The sequence below is a fragment of the Schistocerca piceifrons genome, chromosome 3, assembly GCF_021461385.2.
Source record: "Schistocerca piceifrons isolate TAMUIC-IGC-003096 chromosome 3, iqSchPice1.1, whole genome shotgun sequence".
Classification (NCBI taxonomy): domain Eukaryota; kingdom Metazoa; phylum Arthropoda; class Insecta; order Orthoptera; family Acrididae; genus Schistocerca; species Schistocerca piceifrons.
In genome coordinates, this window is record NC_060140.1 from 196,126,284 (window position 1) to 196,148,857 (window position 22,574).

General features: G+C 48.7%; 1 protein-coding gene across 2 annotated transcripts in view; it reads right to left on the bottom strand.

The window, feature by feature from the left end:
* LOC124788337 (complexin) overlaps positions 1–22,574 on the bottom strand; it is a 723,750-nt gene that overhangs the window by 639,092 nt on the left and 62,084 nt on the right. The gene's annotated exons all lie outside the window — the stretch shown is intronic.

Consider the following 22,574-nt stretch of genomic DNA (forward strand, 5'->3'; position numbering starts at 1 on the left):
CATGTCTGGCGCCAGGCTCGGCGTTTCTTCGCAACAAGCAGGTTGCGGATGTGTCGCTGTAATTGCCGGTGGCGGGTAACTGTATCCGGGTCACGAGTGCGGAGAAAAGAGCGGTAGAGGCGGCGGGACTCCCGAAGGAGAAGGACAGCCTGTGGAGGCAGGGCGGGGCGGTGAGGGTGGACGGCTTTGGTGGGGATATGGGTGGCGACGGCGTCAGACAAGGTCTGGTGCAGGAAGGCAGCAGTGCGAGAGATGTCATCAGGAGACTGGAGGGTAAGGTCGTGGCTGTCAACCTGGGTGTGAATGGAATCCCGGTAGGCATCCCAGTTGGCACGGGAGTAATCATGGACAAGTTTAGGAGGGACGTCAGGGCGAGGAGCGTGGCGAGGATGGCGACCGTTAGAGATAGTGAGGAGGACAGGAGCATGGTCACTGCCAATGAGGTCAAGGACATCCGCGGTGATGCGCCCAAGGAGGTTGGGAGAGGCAAGGACTACATCAGGAGTGGTGTTGGATGCGGGCCGGGTGTGCTGGGGCAGGGGAACCAGGTCTCCCTGGAGAGTGGTGAGAAACTGATGCCACCGCCGGAGGTCGGCAGGATCGCGGCTGTGGATATTGAGGTCGGCGGCAATCACGTAGGTGGAGAAGGTGCGGTCAATGTGGGCCAGGAAATCATACGGGATGGGGGTGCGAGGGCGGACATAAATGGTGGCACAGGTGATGGTAAGGGCGGGGAAGAAGAGGCTGAGGGTGAGATGCTCGGCAGGATTGTTAAGGAGAGGTTGGGGCCAGACAGGGAGGTGCTTGAGGTGGCCTATAGCAACTCCGCCACGTGCCAGAGGGTACGGGTTATCGGTACGATGTAGGGTGTAAGGGGCAGTGGAGACGGAGATACGGGGCTGAAGGAAGGTTTCATTGAGGACGAAGGCATCCACGCGGTGCTGACGTAGGGTGTGGAGGAAGAGGAGTTTGTGGGTGGGCAGGGAGCGAATGTTGTGGTACAGGATACGGTACGGTTGTTGTACCATGGGAGTGGAGAGTTAGACGAGGGTGGTGAGGGGGGTGAAGGTGAAGTGGGCCTGGTTGTGGGAGTAAGTGGCATAGGTGGTAAGATGGAAGATGGAACGGGCAGCGAGGGCGATTTGGGAAAGAGTGAGGGAGCGCTGGAAGGGGTGGATGTTTTGGAGCACAATGGTGGTGAAACGGATGATGTCCTCAGCAGTAGGGGGAGGGCGGAGCGAGTTGTTGGGGTGGATGGGGTCATCAACAGGACGGACAGGGACAGTGAGCTCAGGGGTTACTGGTGGAGGTTTCGCTTTACACTTCGAGGAGTAGGTAGGATGTGGTTCATTACAAGTGTTGCAGGAGGGGGGAGAGGTGAGGTTGGGGCAATGCTTGAGGAAGTGGGAGGCTTTGCAGTGGGGACAAGTAGGGGGGTTCTTGCAGGCAGAGGTAACGTGGTCATTGTAGGTGAGACAGCGTTGGCAGCGGTAGGATTGGCCAGGGGAACGGGAGGGGTCCACCTTATGGCGCTGATTGTAGATGAGGGCTCCCTCGGTGAGGAGGCGGTCAATGGAGGAGGAGGATTCAGTGAATATCCGCATGAGAAAAGTCGGCCCGGCATCATTGAAGATGCGACGGGCCGAGCGGATTTCGATGTCGGGCCGGGAGTTGAGTTCCGCCAACACCTCAGCCTCCGTGATCACGGGGCTAAGCTTCGTGATCACAGCGGTGAAGGTCGGCGGACGTCGGGGAGGTTGAGGCTGACGGGGAGAGGACGGGGTGTGGTAGGGGGTGAGGGTTGCACGTTGGCCAAATTGGATAGGAGGGATGCGGGAGAGGAGGTCGGTGTGGAAGGAAGCATTGGGGGATTTTATGAGGACCGAGTCCTTGCGAGGAATCAGTTGGGAGATGGGAGCATTGGGGCAGTATTTCCGGATGGCGAGAGTGAGGGAGCGGGCATCAAGGAATTGAGGGTCAGGATTGGAGAGGACAAAGGTGTGGGTGGCAGGCGTGTCGGGGGTGGGGGTCGGGGCCGCGTCCATGGGAGTGGGTGGGTCACGGGGATTGGGGGTTTTTTTGGAGGAGACTTCGGGGGAAGGGTCAACATTCGGGCGCTTGGAAGGTTTCGTGGACACCACTGGGTGGGGAGGGGGCAGGGGGACGGGTTGCAGGGGGAGATGGCGGGGGGCAGGACCACCCTGAGCAGCGGAAGAAGCAGACGGTGGGGGCGTGGGTGTCACTGAGACTGTGGAACGTCGAGCAGAGATCCGTGCTGGCTTGGAGCCTGTCGGAGGCGGTGCGGGGAGCGGCGGAAAGTCAGTAGCTGTCGATGGGGCGACAGTGATAGGGGAAGAGGAGTTGGGGGTGGGTACAGTCGAAAGTGGCGCAGGGGTGGGGTGGACAGGGAGAGAAGGAAGGACAGGAAGTGGGGTGGAGGATGAGCTCCAAGTGATGGTGGTTGGAGCAGCGGAGGGAGAGGTGAAAATGATAGTGGTAGTGGTGGTGGGTTGGGACATGGTGGCGGCGCGCAAGAAGGGCGGCGGCGGCGGCGACCAGACGGCGGCGGCGGTGACCAGGCGGCGGCGGCGGCGGCGGCGAGCACCGGCAGGCGGCGACCAGGCGGCGGCGGCGGTGAGCAGTACTGACGACGAGCAGACGGCAAGGCAAGGGTGGGGATCTTCCACGTCGAGGGTGCACCCTGAGAGTAGCCCAGGCAGTGAAACTCTTCGACGAAGAAGTGAGGGAATCCAACCCTCGAATGTGCAACCATCAAACCTGAGAGCTATACACTTGTCCATAGTGGCGGAAGACGTTTGGTTGTGAATATGTTCGCCGCCTGAAATACTAGGTAGATATCGAGAAAACAAATACTGTATGGGCACGATTGTTGTCTCAGTGGCACATCTACAGGATTCATTACTATACAGAGTGGTCCATTGATAGTGACCGGGCGAAATATCTCACGAAATAAGCATCAAACGAAAAAACTACAAAGAACGAAACACGTCTAGCTCGAAGGGGGAAACCAGATGGCGCTATGGTTGTCACGCTAGATGGCGCTGCCATAGGTCAAAAGGATATCAGCTGCGTTTTTTAAAATAGGAACCCCCATTTTTTTTACATATTCGTGTAGTGCAAAAGAAATATGAATGTTACACATATTGCCAAATGCACTGAGTTTGACGGACATAATTTTGAGCATTTATTGCATTAATGTGATATTTACAGGTAATCACGCTGTAATAGCATGCGTTCTCAGAAATAAGTTCACAAAGGTGCATGTATCACATTGGAACAACCAAAATAAAATGTTCAAACGTACCTACGTTCTGTATTTTAATTAGAAAAACCTACCTGTTATCAACTGCTCGTCTAAAATTGTGAGCCATATGTTTGCGACAATTACAGTGCTACCTATCACAAAACGAAAAAATTGGTCCAACTAAAACATTCATATTATTTCTTTACGTACTACACGAATATGTAATAAAAAAGGGGGTTCCTATAAAAGCAGTTGATATCCATTTGACCTATGGCAGCACCATCTAGCGGGCCAACCACAGCACCATCTGGTTTCCCTCTTCAAGCTAGACAAGTTTCGATCTTTGTAGTTTTTTCGTTTGACGCTTATTTTTGTGAGATATTTCGCCCGGTCGCGATCAATGGACCACTCTTCATATGTGACTCGGCATCGAAATACTCTAGTGTACACATTAACCTGGGTTTCCTACAGGCAGTGGCGTTCTTTGTGTTGCGTTTTTAGGTGCTGTAATTTCAGTCTCGGTAGTGTGTGTTACGGTGAAGGAAATTACTTGCTACGTTGAATATGTGTCGAAATATCGTATGTATTTACAAAAGTGGCTTAATTTTTATGTTTACTGATACTGAGATATTTGTACTGTCCTGTAGACGAATGGTTCAGTACATTTTCTTTTCTCTTTCACATGTTACCAATGGAACGTATTCCTCCACGAGTGATGTGGCGGATACGATTTTACTAGAGCCATACATCCTAGCACAAAGATAAAATGAGGTCATTATCATCAGTTTCTTGTTAACATAATGCCTACCCTACTGGAGGATGTGCCACGCTAGAAGAGACTATAGATGTGGTTTATGCACTTACACAATAGCTTTCTCGTCACTTGTGGGACGGCTAAAGTGATCACCGTGTCTCGCAGTAACGCCTGATCTACTGTTCGCTTTTGTCAGTAATAACCAGACAGCGGTAGCAGATTACAATCCTCCACACATACTAGTTGAGTGATTTGGGGTAGGCGTTCAAACTGTGAGGTCATCGGTCCCATCGCATTAGGGAAGGATGGGGAAGGAAGTCGGCCGCGCCTTTTCAAAGGAACCATCCAGGTATTTCCCTGAAGCGATCTAGGGAAATCACGGACGCGGGTTTGAACCGCCGTTCGGCCGAATGTGAGTCCAGTGTGCTAACCACTGCGCCGCTTCGCTCGACCCCTCCATACAGAAAAGAATTGTTATGAAGACAGACATCTGGAAAGGAAGACACAACACGGCAATAGGTAGCGAATTGGGTTTGTAGGCCTTCGATTTACAGCAGGTGTCAGTGTCAGTGGGTTGAGGGGGCGCAGCGGCTTAGCTTCGGCGGCTTCCGCCAGGGTGCAGGGCTGCGCGGTGCTTGCAGGGTCTGTGCGCTGGTATTTGCATTTCATTAGGAGCGAAGCACGCCGGCGCCGGTGGCGTGACGTCACAGCCCTGCCGCCGCATCCCGCTGTGGCGGTGCGCCGTGTCGGATTTTAATTAAAATTAGCTCCGTGAGCGGACAGAAGGTCTGTTTGGCGAGCGCCCCGCACCGAACGGCGTGTCCCGAAAAGTTGAAAGCGAATAGCGGCCAATCAACGTCACGTACGCCCGGCGCATGGGTTGTTAGAATTCCTTAAATTTTACCTCTGGCCACTCTGCCCCCGTAATATCTTCCAGAAGCTGCTTGGGAACGAATCGAAATCCCCGTGGAGAATCTCAAACGTCACGTTGAGACAGTTGTGTCAAGTACTAAGTGAGTGAGTGCAGTGAATGTACAGAATCTCCAGTGTAATAAATGAAATTGTCCCCTAAAGGAATCACCTGTGCAGTGGACTTGTTTGCGCCTTCTCTGTGAATACTAATTTACTTCGATAAACAAGAAAATTTAACTCTATCTGACTACATAAGTTCAAGCTCATTCCACAATTTGTGTACCTTAGAATATCTAGCAGTTATAAATTGAACGTGACTGTGTGCACCTCCCCCCCCCCCCCCCCACCACCCTCCTCTCACCGTGGTGGGTCTACGTTGCCCACACGCCATAACTATAATTCTGTAAAACAGCGCCGGCCGAAGTGGCCGTTGCGGTTAAAGGCGCTGCATTCTGGAACCGCAAGACCGCTACGGTCGCAGGTTCGAATCCTGCCTCGGGCATGGATGTTTGTGATGTCCTTAGGTTAGTTAGGTTTAACTAGTTCTAAGTTCTAGGGGACTGATGACCTCAGAAGTTAAGTCCCATTGTGCTCAGAGGCATTTGAGCCATTTGTAAAACAGCGTGTACCAGGGGACCCTTGCGAAAATTTCGCATTTCTTTAGCTTTAAATAGACATTTTTCGAATACGTCGTTGGGATAGGGGTAGTAGAGGGGATGGAGAGAAAACTGCTTTAAAAATGAGCCGAACGATGTGAAATAATTATAATGAATTTATGATACATCCTTTACACATACTTCCATGAACACAAAAATGTGTTTTTAATTCGGAATGTTTGTCCCGACTTGTACAACGAGCAGAGATCAGGGACAGTTGGTAGGGCCACATAGTCTATAACTTTACCCCGAATAACATTTTCAATGACAGTAAACACGATGGGCTGTAGTATGTTTGTCTTTTCGGAAACTATATTCGTTTAGAAAAGTCAACTTGTACGACGGACAGAGATAATGGACTACGACACTGGTCACGGTTATTATCTGTGACAATGCTATATACAAATTTTTCATTTAATAAGTTCTTAAAAACAAATAAAATGGAATTTGTAATAAGATAATATGAAAAGGAAGTCTCTTATCTGTGATTAATATGTCGGTTTCGTAAAATATAGGTAAGAAGCTGGGCACGCACGATCCCCTTTTGCCTACGATAGTTAAGTCTGTTTTATGTTAAAATTTTCCACAAATAGTAATTTTAACACAAAATCGGTGTGCAATGTCAGAAGCTGGTTAGAAAATCTTTCTAACGATATCACATTCATCCCCGTAGGATTAGTATGTGTTGAGAAAAAGGGATGTTCACTTGAGAAATTATATATATGATAACTGGATGTGATGCTGAACCTCACCTGGGTACATAAAGACTACAGCCATGGGGTGCAGTTTATTGTGGCTTCGCGTTCCTATAGACTGGTTACGCTGGAAAAACACTCTCACCAAGCGTAGTTGAAAAGTTATGAATGTTTATGTGTTAACAGAAGAAACTGCTGCATATGGCCATTCAGAGAGTGATGGACATGATTATAACAAGGTAGACATCTTGATCATTAGCAAGGTTGGTTATCATCAACAAAAGAGGGGTAAGATGGGCTATTCGGTTTTATACGGTTATACATAAGGTGTAGGCAACATGTAAGAAGTTTATTTCTATATTACAAACGTAGCAGTTGTTGAATAATACCAAATGTTAAAAATTTAAAATTATGAAAACCGGAACAGTTGCGTCAAAATCATTCATTAATCACCACTAATTTCATGATATTATAGTCACACCTAAAGAAGATACAAAGATCGTAATTAGAACTACCTTAAAACAGGAACTCCTAAATTAGTATAATGTGGATTAGCACATGAACTATACGGACTTTTCACTACATATGTCTTTTAAATCTTCTTAATTGTAAGCAAAAGAAGTCCCCTATCCTCAAAAATAGCTCTGAGAACTATGGGAGTTAACTTCTGAGGTCATCAGTCCCCTGGAACTTAGAACTACTTGAACCTAACTAACCTAAGGACATCACACAACACCCAGTCATCACGAGGCAGAGAAAATCCCTGACCCCGCCGGGAATTGAACCCGGGAACCCGGGCGCGGGAAGCGAGAACGCTACCGCACGACCACGAGCTGCGGACTTTCCAGAATGAGATTTTCACTCTGCAGCGGAGTGTGCGCAGATATGAAACTTCCTGGCAGATTAAAACTGTGTGCCGGACCGAGACTCGAACTCGGGACCTCTGCCTTTCGCGGACAGGTGCTCTACCAACTGAGATACCCAAGTACGACTCACACCCCCTCCTCACAGCTTTACTTCTCCCCCCCCCAGGGGGGGTCCACAACTCTTTTGTGGACACGTGCGTAGCGAGCACGGGACCCCGAGCTAATGTGGCCCTCCTTCCTTTCCGGGCTGCATACCTTCCCTTCCCTTTCCGCATCCCTCCCCGTCCCCCATCTTCGCCCCCCCCCCCTCACCTCTGGCTCTTTCCTTCCCTTTCTCCCCCTCTGGGAGTATGGTTTGTGCCTACGTCCGGAGACGGACGCTCGAAACTGTTCCAAATTCCTTGCTTTTACACTTGCAAGTCCTCGTCCTTCCTCTGTCCTTCTCTTTTCCTTCCCCTTCTCCTTGCCCTTTTCTCCGCTGCGGCGTTTGAGACCCCCTTTTCTTTCCTTTCCCTTTCTCTTTTTTCCTCCCTGTGCGTGTCTGAAGGCCGACCCACGCACTTCCATGCGTAGCCGGTGACAGGGTAACGCGTAATTCCCCGCCCCGGGTAGACAGGTAGGACACGTACGTACCCCCTGGTAACGGCCAGGCCCAGGGAGGGGTGATTACCCGAGCTGATACCTTCCGAAAGTGCCGATTGGTCCCTCCGTCCGTTTGTCGGGAGGTGTGACCTGAGGTGTGAACAATCACCTAAGGCGGGTGTGCCCTCGGTGAGGGCCCCCACAAGGGAGGAGCGCGCCATCGGGGACGCCGGTAATCATGGGGGATTCTTCCGCAATGGTTTCCTCACCTTCCACTATGTCTGCTCACAAACGTAAGTTCACTGAGTCTCAGCCACAGACGGTTCTTCCATCGTTGCCACAGTTCCTTGTTGTTTCTCGGTCTGACGAAGGTCACGACTTTTCCACGGTCAACCCTTTCATTATTCAGAAAGGTGTCGACGCAATTGCGGGTCCTGTAAAGTCTTGTTCCAGATTACGGAATGGCACCCTGTTGTTAGAAACACACAGTGCCCTCCAGGCTCAAAAATTGCTGCGTACTTCTCTGCTCCACACCTTCCCTGTCCGGGTGGAACCGCACCATACCTTAAATTCCTTGCGTGGAGTCGTTTATACACGCTCCCTCGATGGATTGTCTGACGAAGAAATTCAGCACTATCTGTCTGACCAAGGCGTCACGGCTGTTCATCGGGTTATGAAAAGGGTTGACTCGAACATCATTCCAACCCGCACTGTCTTCTTGACATTTGACAAAGTTCAACTCCCATCAAAAATCAAAGCAGGCTATGAGATAATTTCCGTTCGCCCTTATGTCCCAAACCCTACGCGTTGCTATCGATGTCAGCGGTTCAATCACAACAGCCAGTCCTGTTCCAATCCGGCCAAATGTGTTACGTATGGCAGGGATGCCCATGAGGGTGCTTGTCCACCTCCATCCCCTCGCTGCATCAACTGTATGGGCGACCACGCTGCTTCCTCTCGAGATTGCCCTGTTTTTAAGGACGAAAAGCTGATCCAGGAAATAAGAGTGAAGGAAAAGGTGTCGACCTTTGCTGCTCGAAAGTTACTCGCCAGTCGACAGCCCACCGTGCCTCAGAAAGGAAAATACAGCGCTGTCCTTGCTTCTCCTCGGCCAACAAAGGAGGCGGCCACGCAGACTTGCGACCTCACATTTAGTACCACGGTCGTCAGATCGGCCAGCGCAAAGATCGCCCGTTCAACCTCACCTCTTTCGCCTGCCCACTCTATGGCTCACCCTTCGTCGGGTTCTGCTAAATCTCGAGCCCCAAAGTCAGACGCCAAGTCTTCAAAAAAAGAGCATTCTCGTGAAGAGTTTTTACGTACTGCAACTTCACAACCATCGGTTCCTCCTTCATCTAAACATCATACCTCCAAGAAGGCTACGAAGAAACACAGTTCCTCTCCTTCTCCGCCAAGGCGTGTCCCAACTACAGCACCACCTGGCGGAAATCGCCCTCGACCATCTTCCGTGTCGCCGAGGCGCACTGCTGGTGGCCGGTCAACTGGCCGATCGTTGGTGGCAGGAGCTGCTCCTGACCAACCTATGGATCAGGATCTTCTGCCTTCGACTGAATGCCATTCCATGCTGTCGGTCGCAAGCTCTGAGCAGTCGTTGAGTTGACAGCACCCTTGGTCACGTTTCTCCATTTTCTGTTCACCCTATGTCCATTATCCACTGGAATATCCGCGGCATTCGCGCCAATCGGGATGAATTGTCGATCCTCTTACGATCCTACTCGCCGGTCATCTTCTGTCTTCAGGAAACAAAGCTGCGTCCCCATGACCGCTTTGTTCTCCCTCATTTTCAGTCCGTCCGATATGACCTCCCCTCTGTTGAAGGCACTCCAGCCCATGGAGGACTCATGATTCTGCTCCATGATACTCTCCATTATCACCCAATCCCCTTAAACAGTTCCTTCCAAGCTGTCGCCGTCCGTCTTTCCCTTTCTGGATACACATTCTCTCTTTGTACGGTATACATTCCATCGTCTACACCAATGGCACGAGCTGATCTCCTTCATCTTCTTGATCAGCTTCCACCCCCCTATTTGCTGGTTGGGGACTTCAATGCCCACCACCCGCTTTGGGGATCTCCACATCCTTGTCCACGTGGCTCACTATTGCTAGACGTCTTCCACCAAGCGGATCTAGTCTGCCTCAACACTGGGGTCCCCACATTTTTGTCTGCCTCCACGGCAAATTTATCCCATTTGGACCTTGCGGTCGGTACTGTTCAGCTAGCTCGGCGCTTCGAATGGTTCGCCCTTGATGATAAACACTCGAGTGACCACTTTCCATGTGTTCTTCGACTGCAGCCTCAACTGCCATATATGCGCTCGCGACGCTGGAAGTTTGCCCAAGCCGATTGGACACTTTTTTCGTCTCTAGCGACATTCGATGACCGTCGCTTTCCCAGCGTCGACGATGAGGTCACACATTTTACCGACGTTATTCTCACAGCTGCGGAACGTTCAATACCACGCACCTCCGAATTGCCCCGGCGCCCTCCAGTTCCTTGGTGGAACGAGGCATGCCGTGACGCAATACGTGAGCGGCGACGTGCTCTTCGCATTTTCCGTCACCATCCAACTTTGGCCAACTGTATCCGATATAAGCAGCTCCGTGCGCGATGCCGTCGCGTCATCCGCGATAGCAAGAAGGCAAGCTGGAAATTCTTTACTAGCTCATTTAACAACTTCACTCCCTCCTCGGAAGTTTGGAGTCGGCTTCGACGGTTCTCAGGCGCGCCTAGTTTCTCCCCGGTCTCTGGGCTCACTGTCGCGCATGATACCTTAGTGGACCCCGTCGCAATTTCTAACTCATTGGGTCAGCACTTTGCTGAGATTTCGAGCTCTTCAAATTACCCGCCAGCGTTTCTCCCGAAGAAACGTGCAGCGGAAGTGCGACATCTTGCTTTCTCCTCTCAAAATCGCGAAAGCTACAATACTGTTTTCTCCATGCGCGAACTCCAACATGCACTCTCTTCTTCTCGCTCCTCCGCCCCAGGACCGGATGGTATCCATGTCCAAATGTTGCTGCATTTATCAACCCATAGCCTGCGTTACCTCCTTCGCCTTTATAATCGAATTTGGACCGACAGTACCTTTCCCAGGCGATGGCGGGAAGCTATTGTCGTTCCCGTTCCGAAACCTGGAAAGGACAAACATCTCCCCTCTAGCTATCGCCCCATTTCTCTCACGAGTAGTGTCTGTAAGGTTTTGGAGCGTATGGTGAATTACCGTTTAGCTTGGTGGCTGGAGTCCCGCAGTCTTTTAACACCAGCCCAATGCGGATTCCGAAAGCATCGTTCTGCTGTTGACCATCTTGTTGCTCTCTCCACTTATATCATGAACAATTTTCTCCGGAAACGCCAAACGGTAGCAATATTTTTTGATCTGGAGAGAGCGTACGATACCTGTTGGAGGACAGGCATCCTCCGCACACTGTTCTCTTGGGGCTTTCGAGGCCGGCTGCCCCTTTTTCTTCGCGAATTTATGGCAGAGCGCACATTTAGGGTGCGGGTGAACACTACTCTCTCCCGTACTTTCTCCCAAGACAACGGGGTACCCCAGGGCTCCGTGCTGAGTGTTGTACTGTTTGCCATCGCCATTAATCCAATTATGGATTGTCTCCTTCCTGATGTCTCGGGCTCCCTCTTTGTGGACGATTTTGCGATCTACTACAGCTCTCAACGGACCAGCCTTCTTGAAAGACGTCTTCAAGGATGTCTCGATCGCCTCCACTCGTGGAGCATCGAAACCGGCTTCCGTTTCTCACCCAGTAAGACCGTTTGTGTTAATTTTTGGCGACGTAAGGAGTTTCTTCCGCCCTCCTTACATCTAGGTCCTGTCAACCTTCCGTTTTCCGACGTCGCTAAATTCTTGGGTCTTATGTTTGACAGAAAACTGTGCTGGTCCTCCCACGTTTCCTATCTTTCGGCTCGCTGTCTGCGTTCCCTTAACACCCTCCGTGTCCTGAATGGTACCTCTTGGGGAGCGGACCGGGTGGTCCTTCTCCGCCTCTATCGCGCCTTAGTGCGCTCGAAATTGGATTATGGAAGCATAGTCTACTCCTCTGCTCGGCCGTCTATTCTTCGGCGTCTCGACTCTATCCACCACCGTGGATTACGTTTAGTGTCTGGAGCTTTTTACACCAGCCCTATGGAAAGCCTTTATGCTGAGACTGCTGAACCTCCGCTGTCCAATCGGCGGGCAGTCCTTCTGAGTCGTTATGCTAGCCATCTGTCTTCCATGCCTGCTAATCCAGCCCATAACCTTTTTTCGACGCCTCCTTTGATGTCGGGTATGCAGGCCGCTCCTCCTCCCTACTACCCCCGGGAGTCCGCTTCCGTCAACTGCTCCATTCTCTTTCCTTCCGCTTTCCTAAAACCTTCTTGACCACTTGGGGTACAGCACCGCCTTGGCACCGTCCCCGGATCGACTTGCTCAGAGACCTATGTCAATTTTCCAAGGATGGTACCCCTACACTTGTTTACCGTCGGGCATTTGCTGCTCTATGTGCACAAATGACGGAAGCCACATTTATTTACACCGATGGCTCGAAAACATCGTTAGGTGTAGGGAGTGCCTATATTGTTGGCGACACCCCAAATCACTTTCGGCTTCCCGACCAGTGTTCGGTTTATACTGCGGAGCTTTACGCTGTTCTCCAAGCTGTCCACTACATCCGCCGCCATCAGCGGATACAGTACGTAATCTGCTCAGATTCTCTCAGCTCTCTCCTAAGTCTCCAAGCTCTTTACCCTGTGCACCCTCTGGTCCACCGGATTCAGGACTGTCTGCGCTTGCTCCACCTGGGGGGCGTCTCAGTGGCGTTCCTCTGGCTCCCGGGACACGCTGGTATCTGTGGAAATGAGGCGGCCGATATAGCGGCCAAGGCTGCAGTCTCTCTTCCTCGGCCAGCTCTTCAGTCTCTTCCGTTTACCGATCTACGGAGCGGTTTATGTCGCCAAGTTACTCATTTATGGCATGCGCATTGGTCAACACTTCCCCACAATAAATTGCGGGAAGTGAAAGCCGTTCCTTGCGCTTGGACCTCTTCCTCCCGAACGCGTCGTCGGGAGGAGGTAATTTTAGCTCGACTCCGGATAGGGCACTGTCTTTTTAGTCATCGACATCTTTTAAGCGGTGATCCTCCCCCACTCTGTCCCCACTGCTCTCAGTTGTAGACGGTCAGACACCTTTTAATTGAATGCCCCTATTTTAATCCGTTACGCTCCCGTCTACAGCTATCGCCTGATCTATCGTCGATTTTAGCAGATGACACGCGCTCAGCTGACCGCGTTCTACAGTTTATTAGTGACAGTGAAATGACGTCAGTCATTTGAAGCTTTTTTTTGGGGGACAACCAACCCCTTTCTATAGTGGACTTTTAAGCATTCCTTCTGCCTTTAGTTTCTCAAATTTTCTGACTTTGTTTCCATTGCTGCTGATTTTAAATTTCGTTTTTTTCCTGTTTTCTACGTCACGGGCTGGGCGCTAATGACCATAGAAGTTTTGCGCCCTAAAACCACAAACAAAAAAAAAAAAAAAAAAGAAAAGCTTTACTTCTGCCTGTACCTCGTCTCCTACCTTCCAAACTTTACAGAAGCTCTCCTGCGAGCCTTGCAGAACTAGCACTCCTGAAAGAAAGGATATTGCGGAGACATGGCTTAGCCACAGCCTGGGGGATGTTTTCAGAATGAGATTTTCACTCTGCAATGGAGTGTGCGCTGATATGAAACTTCCTGGTCCCGCACACAGTTTTGATCTGGCTGACATAGCCCTTGGTTATGATGGAGATAGTTATCGGAAACTCGGTATTTTATTAAAATCAAGCACTGCAGGTTTACCGAGAAATTTTTATCCAACAAAAAAAAGTAGACAAAATAGCAGGCGAAATCTCCTTGTACTTCGAGCGCAGAAACGGAGAGGAGGCAAAATTCCTTTGATGGTTTGCAAAAACATAGAAAGCCAGTGAAACACGAGCAAACAGTAGCGAATGCGAACGGAACACGACCGAATACCATTTGCTCATTCGCACCTAGCATTTGCACCAGAGAGGATTCGCGTTAGCTGCTGCGCGTTCGCTTGAGCTCTAGAGATCAGAAATGAGCTCCATACACTCGCTGTGACACCGTCTCCGTGTGCCCACAGATTAAACTTACGAGTGTCCGCAGCAGCCCACTCGTCACCAGAGACTGTCGTCGGGTACGAGCGGACCCGACTCGCTTACGAGGATGACGATGGTTTTGATTTGTGGGGAGCTCACGCCGTGGTTATCAGCGCCCGGACAAATTCCCAATCTTTTCTCTGTCCAGTATCGCCATTTTCCTGAACGATGGTGAAATGACGAGGACAACACAAAAACCCTGTCCCCGGACGGAGAAAATCGCCGACCCGGCCGGTAATCGAAGCCCGGACCCCGTGATACAGAGGCAGCAGTGCTAACCACTAGACCACGAGCTGTGGATTCTCTCAGAAAGGAGACGGTGTACACCAGACTGTAAGTATAAATGCGGGCTCGCAACATTCAGCTATATAAGCAACCGTTTTGACAGAAATTTCCGCCATAAATTACTAATATTTTATTGCACATAATCATGATTTTCGCTTTATAGCCGTTGTGAATGGCAAGTTGGAATGTCACAAAATGCCTGACCTGCATAAATGACAGAAGTACGTACCTATATCCCGACTGATCGGTTAGCAGTGAATAGTGTTCAGTTTACACATAAATTTCTATAGATAAAACTTTCTCTGAGACTGTTGTAAATTTATTTTAATATTTAATATCTATTCAGACAATGTCTAATAATTACGTCGACATATTTAGATACTTCCGAGGTGTTACCAAATCCGTAACGACACTGCCAGAAATCATGACACTAGAATTAACTGCATCTCTAAATGGTACTTCGTTATTAAAATAAATTACAGAAATGAATGATAAGGTACACAACTCGCTGTTAGCCCATAAATGCAAGTTGCCATGAAGAAATGGCTACAGAAATAGCACCCTTTCTTGTCGCAGGGCTATAACGGTGACGTTGCTCTGCGCCCAGTTTTCGTTTGACGCAGCACGTGTCTTTTCAGGATGGAAGTTAAATAAACAAGAATTCAACCATGTTGTTTGCATTGGACGTAATTTGTATCTTTTTTGTCTGAAGCGTGAAACTAATTCCTGTAATGGAAGACGTTTGTAATTGTGTACTTTGCATCAATTACTTTTCGTCTTACACCCTCCACAGTCTGACAGAACACAGTTTTGTTAAAGGCAATCTGATACCGACAATCGGTCATTTCGCCTTGTCAGTGCTACTTTACTGCACTAAACTCGTGTACTCACCTTCCGTACTAACAACAAGCCACGACTAACCTTACACTCTTGCACATCTCGGTAACAGAGTACGAATCGACGAGTATGAAGCGACCGCAGCGCCTCACTTCTCAGACTCGTCGCGAATCTTCAGCGGGAACGAAGGAAGCCCTTTAGCAGTGATGTAAAATTGCCTCCTCGATTTATGAAGTATGTAGCCCGAACATTAGACTAGAAATCTCTTCGTTTCTGATCACTAATGTGTCTGCATCGATATGTAGGGGCTTCCTGCCACAAGGTTTGCTGGTACCTAGAACTGAGCTCTACCAAAACTGCGATTCGTTAGTTTTGGTGCACTGCATAAATGACGTAGTAAACTGTAGGACTACCAGTAGTCTTGGTAGAATTGGTAGGAGGGAAAGAAACAAATGCGTAAGGCAGAAAATGGAGCCGACGACTTCCTTTTTTTTTTTTTAGGGCCGCACATTGTTTTGTGCTAGCCTATTGTGTATTCCACTTCGTTACAGAAGTTACAGAATATATATTGAATTTTTGTTTCTGTAAGTAATAAAAAATAGCTGATGACTTAACTTCTGCTCTTTTATGAAACAAAACCAAACGCTTTTGGTGCAAGTACAATTTACATGCACAAACACAAGCAAATGCATTTAATTGTTGTTATTTTTTACTCAATAGAAAGTTCTTCATCATGGTGAACAGTAAGATTTCCAGTTATTATTGATAAATGAGAGAGCTGTTCATAAATAACGGAAACGTGTTTTATATAAATTTGACGAAGTATTGAATCCATGTTTGATCCATTTCTGTTTTGTGGTTTTTCATTTTATCTTTTTGTTGAGGAAATTGCGTTTTCTAACCCTATAAAATAAATCTGTATTTTTTTATTTTTACTACAAAGTACCTCTGTTTCACGTTACAAATCAACAAGTTTCGAGTAAAACATGAATTAAACATTAGCAATTTCAGTTTTGCTGAAAGTACTGTTTACTCTTAAGTAACAGAGAGTAAGAAGGAAGATCGGATTTAAAGTCCTGTCGACATTGAGGCGATTCGAGACGAAGCGCAAGCTCATATGGTGTCAAGGATGGTGAAGAAAATCGCGTGTGCCCCTTGAAAGGAACTATCCTGAAATTTACCGGGAGCGATTTGGGGAATCCATGGAAAACCTAAATCTGGATTGCCAGACGCGGGTTTGAACCGTCGACCTCCCGAATGCGAGTCCAGTGTGCTAACTACTACCTCAACTCGCTCGGCCACAGACAGAAGGATAATTACGTAGGACGAAAATGTTCCTTATGTTCCCTGGCTCTTTATTTATCCAGGCTCAGTGCCTAGAAGGTTCATCGCTTCTGGTTCTTAGGGAAATCTAGTAAAACGCAAACCGCATACACAGAGAAAGCGATCTTTATGAGGTAGCTCCCGACACGTAACGCAGGTACAGCCTTAACTCACCAAAGCTACAAGAAAAAGTAATGTAGTCTTCACTATTGTTGTTTTTGTTGTTGTTGTTGTGGACTTCAGTCCTGAGACTGGTATGATGCAGTTCTCCATGCTACTTTATGCTGCGCAAGCTTCAACTCCCAGTCCTTACTGTAACCTACATCCTTCTGAATGTGCTTAATGTATTCATCTCTTCCTCTACGATTTTTACCCTCCACGCTGCCCTCCAATGCTAAATTTGTGATCCCTTGATGCCTCAGAGCATGTCCTACCAACCGGTTCCTTCTTGTCAAATTGTGCCACAAATTTCTCTTCTCCCCAATTATATTCAGTACCTCATCATTAATTATGTGATCTACCCATCTAATCTTAAGCATTCTTCTGCAGCACCAGATTTCGAAAGCTTCTACTCTCTTCTTGTCCAAACTATTTATCGCCCATGTTTCACTTCCATACATGGCTACACTCCATACAAATACTTTCGGAAACGACTTCCTCACAGTTAAATCTATACTCGATGTTAACAAATTCCTCTTCTTCAGAAACGCTTTCCTTGCCATTGCCAGTCTACATTTTATATCCTCTCTACTTCCACCATCATCAGTTATTTGGATCCCCAAATAGCAAAACTCCTTTACTACTTTAAGTGTCTCATTTCCTAATCTAATTCCCTCAGCATCACCCGACTTAATTCGACTACATTCCATGATCCTTATTTTGATTTTGTTGGTGTTCATTTTATACCCTCCTTTCAAGACACTGTCCATTCCGTTCAACTGCTCTTCCAAGTCCCTTGCTGTCTCTGACAGAATTACAATGTCATCGGCGAACCTCAAAGTTTTTATTTCTTCTCCATGGATTTTAATACCTACTCCGAATTTTTCTTTTGTTTCCTTTACTGCTTGCTCAATATACAGATTGAATAACATCAGGGAGAGGCTACAAGCCTGTCTCACTCCCTTCCCAACCACTGCTTCCCTTTCATGTCCCTCGACTCTTGTAACTGCCATCTGGTTTCTGTACAAATTGTAAATAGCCTTTCGCTCCCTGTATTTTACCCTTGCCACCTGCAGAATTTGAAAGAGAGTATTCCAGTCAACATTGTCAAAAGCTTTCTCTAAGTCTACAAATGCTAGAAACGTAGGTTTGCCTTTCCTTAATCTTTCTTCTAATATAAGTCGTAGGGTCAGTATTGCCTCACGTGTTCCAATATTTCTACGGAATCCAAACTGATCTTCCCCGAGGTCGGCTTCTACCAGCTTTTCCATTAGTCTGTAACGAATTCGCGTTAGTATTTTGCAGCTGTGACTTATTAAACTGATAGTTCGGTAATTTTCACATCTGTCAACACCTGCTTTCTTTGGGATTGGAATTACGATATTCTTCTTGAAGTCTGAGGGTATTTCACCTGTCTCATACATCTTGCTCACTAGATGATAAAGTTTTGTCATGACTGGACGGTAGTTGTACAATTCTACTGGTGCTCCTGGTCTGCGCAATATACGCCCAGCCTTGTACACCAGGAGGGACGCAGACATGAAGACAAGATTTCCATGTTGACCGCAAACGCCCAGTAACAGATAGGCACTTGAAGAAGACTGCCGGTGAGGAATTTTTTGGTTACTCCAGAGACCGTGAGCCTTTTCTCTGCCACTTTATTTCAGTCTAGCGGGCCTACCTCAGCCATCCGACACGAGCGTTCCCCTTGCGGTGGAGAGCGCTTCTTTATTTTGCGGCGGGCCATTCCTCCGGCACGCGTCGTAGCTCATATCCGGCGCGCCACCAGCCGCTTTATCCGCTAGCGGGAGGATGTCCCGCCCACTCCCAAGACGGTGGCTCGCGCTGGCTCCGCGTCGCATTCCGGGGCAGGGCAGGGCGCGAGGCGGCGGCGCGGACAGTGAGCGATGGCGCCTTCCGTCCCATTTGTCAGTCGTCGCGCCCGCCGCGAATGTTCGCGCTGCGGGGATTCACCGCGGCTGTCAGCCCGCCCCGGCTCTTCCCGACCGAGCCCCTACCGACGTCCTTCGGATTTGCCCACTGCTTCCGTCAGAGGTGTGGATCTGTTGTCGTAGTCCCTAGTGCCAGCTACGTCGTCGTCAATAAGTCTTCAGTAATCCATTTAGCGTCACTCTAGGAAGGATGGAACTTAAGGATTACCGTTCCGTCGACTACGATGTCAATAGCGTTGTAGCAAGGGTCAAAATTTGGGGAAGAAAATCCTTTTCAGACGTATCATTCCGGCTAGTGTCTTAAGCGACTCATGAAATCTACGAACGATGATCTTTAATTACACTAATGGCCAATAAAATTGCTACACCAAGAAAAAATGCAGATGATAAACGGGTATTCATTGGACAAATATATTATACTAGAACTGACATGTGATTACATTTTCACGCATTTTGGTGCATAGATCCTGCGAAATCAGTACCCAGAACAACCACCTCTGGCCGTAATAACGGCCTTGATACACCTGGGCATTGAGTCAAACAGAGCGTGGATGGCGTGTACAGGTACAGCTGCCCATGCAGCTTCAACACGATACCACAGTTCATCAACAGTAGTAACTGGCGTATTGTGACGAGCCAGTTGCTCGGCCACCACTGACCAGACGTTTTCAATTGGTGACAGATCTGGAGAATGTGCTGGACAGGGCAGCAGTCGAATACTTTCTGTATCCAGAAAGGCCCGTACAGGACCTGAAACATGCGGTCGTGCATTATCCTGCTGAAATGTACGGTTTCTCAGGGATCGAATGAAGGGTAGAGCCACGGCTCGTAACACACCTCAAATGTAACGTGAACTGTTCAAAGTGCCGTCAATGCGAACAAGAGGTGACCGAGATGTGTAACCAATGGCACCCCATACCACCACGCCAGGCTATACGCCAGTATGGCGATGACGAATACACGCTTCCAATGTGCGTTCACCGCGATGTCGCCAAACACGGATACGACCGTCGTGATGCTGTAAACAGAATCTGGATCCGTCCGAAAAAATGATGTTTTGCAATTCGTGCACCCAGGCTCGTCGTTGAGTACACCATCGCAGGCGCTCCTGTCAGTGATGCAGCGTCAAGGGTAACCGCAGCCATGGTCTAAGAGCTGATAGTCCATGCTGCTGCAAACGTCATCGAACTGTTCGTTCAGATGGTTGTTGTCTTGAAAACGTCCCCATCTGTTGACTCAGGGATCGAGACGTGGCTACACGACCCGTTACAGCCATGCGGATAAGATGCCTGTCATCTCGACTGCTAGTGATACGAGGCCGTTGGGATCCAGCACCGCGTTCCGTATTACCCTCCTGAACCCACCGATTCCATATTCTGCTAACAGTCATTGGATCTCGACCAACACGAGCAGCAATGTCGCGATACGATAAACCGCAATCGCGATAGGCTACAATCCGACCTTTATCAAAGTCGCAAATGTGATGGTACGCATTTCTGCTCCTTACACGAGGCATCAAAACAACGTTTTACTAGGCAACGCTGGCCAACTGCTGTTTTTGTATGAGAAATCAGTTGGAAACTTTCCTCATGTCAGCACGTTGTAGGTGTCGCCACCGGCGCAAACCTTGTGTGAATGCTCTGAAAAGGTAATCATTTGCATATCACAGCATCTTCTTCCTGTCGGTTAAATGTCGCGTCTGTAGCACGTCATCTTCGTGGTGTAGCAATTTTATTTGCCAGTAGTCTAAAACTTCCGGGCTATGAGGCCATGGTCGATCAGTAGAAATTCTTCCTCCCGACGTTTCGCTCCCAACTGCGTGCAACATCTTCCGCGGTGAGTCAATGACTGGCTACTAGGCCGCGGAGGTCCAATTTATAGGCCCTATAGAGGGCATAGAGGGCAGCGCCACTCGTCACTTGTGTTTCACTGTCGACATGATGAGTGGTGGCACCCTCTATGCGCTCAATGTATGAGGGATCCAAACGGCCTAGCAGCCAGTCGATGGCTTTCATCGGAAGGTGTTGCCCGCAGTTGACAACGAAACGTCAGAATGAAGAATTTCTACTGTTAGACCACGGCCTCTTAGCTCGGAAGTTTAATTTAAATGAAGATCCAGACCGTGAAACACTACTCATTACGAACAGACGATGATGACCGGACGGGGATTTGAGTAGTCATCTTTCCGGGTGCGAATTTAAAGTCTTCACCACTGCAGCCCGCTGTTGACCCCACGGCAGTTCATGTTACGGTCAGATCAACAGGTAGTCGCGTTACATGACACGAACGATATGCAGGGTGTTACCGAGATGATAGATATTCAGCGATAACGGAGACCTGCCCGCATAGCCGTGCGCCTCAGCGCTGTGTTTGCGTGACTCGGGATGGCGCCGTGGTCTTGGATTCAACCCGACCTGCGGATTAAAAATGAGGGCTGGTGTGGCGGCCAACCTGGATAGGGTTTTCAGGCTGTTTCCCACATCCAAACAGGTGAATACCGGCGTGCAACTCAGGTCCCGCCTCAGGTACACGGTTCTCTAACACATGGGATAACACTAGAGGCAGACGAATGGAGTACAAAAACTCCGTTTTCTTGGGAGAGGGGAGAGGCGTTGTGACAAGAATGCCATCTAATCATCCTCCACCGCTAACAATACCAAATCCACAAATTAACATGCCGACCCCATGAAGATACAGGATTAATGCCAAGAACAAGAAGAAGATTCAGCGATATTAGTGACGGGTGTATGTAGTAACCAAACTTACGATACTACAGTGCCTCTGTTGTTTAGGAGAAGCCGCGCGGGATTAGCCGAGCGGTCTACGGCGCTGCAGTCATAAACTGTGCGGCTGGTCCCGGCGGTGATTCGAGTCCTCCCACGGGCATGGGTGTGTGTGTTTGTTCTTAGGATAATTTAGGTTAAGTGGGGTGTAAGCTAGGGACTGATGACTTTACCAGTTAAGTCCCATAAGATTTCACACACCTTTGAACATTTGTTTTGTTTAGGAGAACGATGCAATGTTTCTTCGGACATACATGTATGCCAAAGCGGTTCAGGCAACCACTCACGTAAACCGGGAAATCCGGCTTCCGCTCCCAGTCTGGCCCAAATTTTTACTGACATCGTTCCCTTAAACAGATGATGGTTGTTGGTATTCGCAGCTGAAAATATATTTCATGTATTTCATAACGGCTGCAGTCGCTGCATGCATGTCCGAAGGAATAATTTGTAGCTCTTCTCAAAAACTCAGGTACCGCAACATTGTATTTATCCACCGGTACCGAGGAGCGGTTTCAGTTAAAATGTTTCCTGTACGGGTATTACGTAATGTGTGTAGTAGTACAGGCTGTGAAGCAGGAACGAAGACATATGGAAGTTTGGGCGCGATCGTCAGTTGTGCACGGATAGCCAAAGGTGTTAAGACGACTGGTCCCATAAAGCGGGAAATCCGCGTTAGAGTCCCGGTCTAGCACAAATTTTCATTGTCGTGGTCTCGTGGTCTCGCGGTGGCGTTCTCGCTTCCCAAGCATGGAGTCCCGGGTTCGATTCCCGGCAGGTAAGGGATTTTCACCTGCCTCGAGATGACTGGGTGTTGTTGTGTCGTCTTCATCGTCATCGTTCATCCCCATTACGGTCGGAGGAAGGCAATGGCAAACCACCTCCACTAGGACCTTGCCTAGTACGGAGGCGCGGGTCTCCCGCATCGTTCCCCTACGCTCTGTTACGGAGTATGGGACTTCATCATCATTAGCATTTCTACGTACAGCAGATGGTTATTGCAGTTCGATTTGGATCTCACAGAAAAGTCCTACAGTCTACACGTCACAGCCTTTAAGGAACTCAGATGTCAAAAATTACTTTCGGTATGTTCTTCCGTAATATTGCTTTAGAACGAACAGTCGTTGGAGAAACCCAGTTTGTATACATAAACTCCGAATCGTTTCCGAACACTGGGTTCTAATCACAACTGTGGTAAAATGTCCGAACAAACTTTTAAAGTTAGAAACTGCAGTTTCCCGTGATTAGTTGAAAACATTTCCATCTCCTGTAATTCTTCCGTACTCGGCGAATATAGAGTCAGGTGCGTGACTCCAGGCAGTTAATATTATTATAGT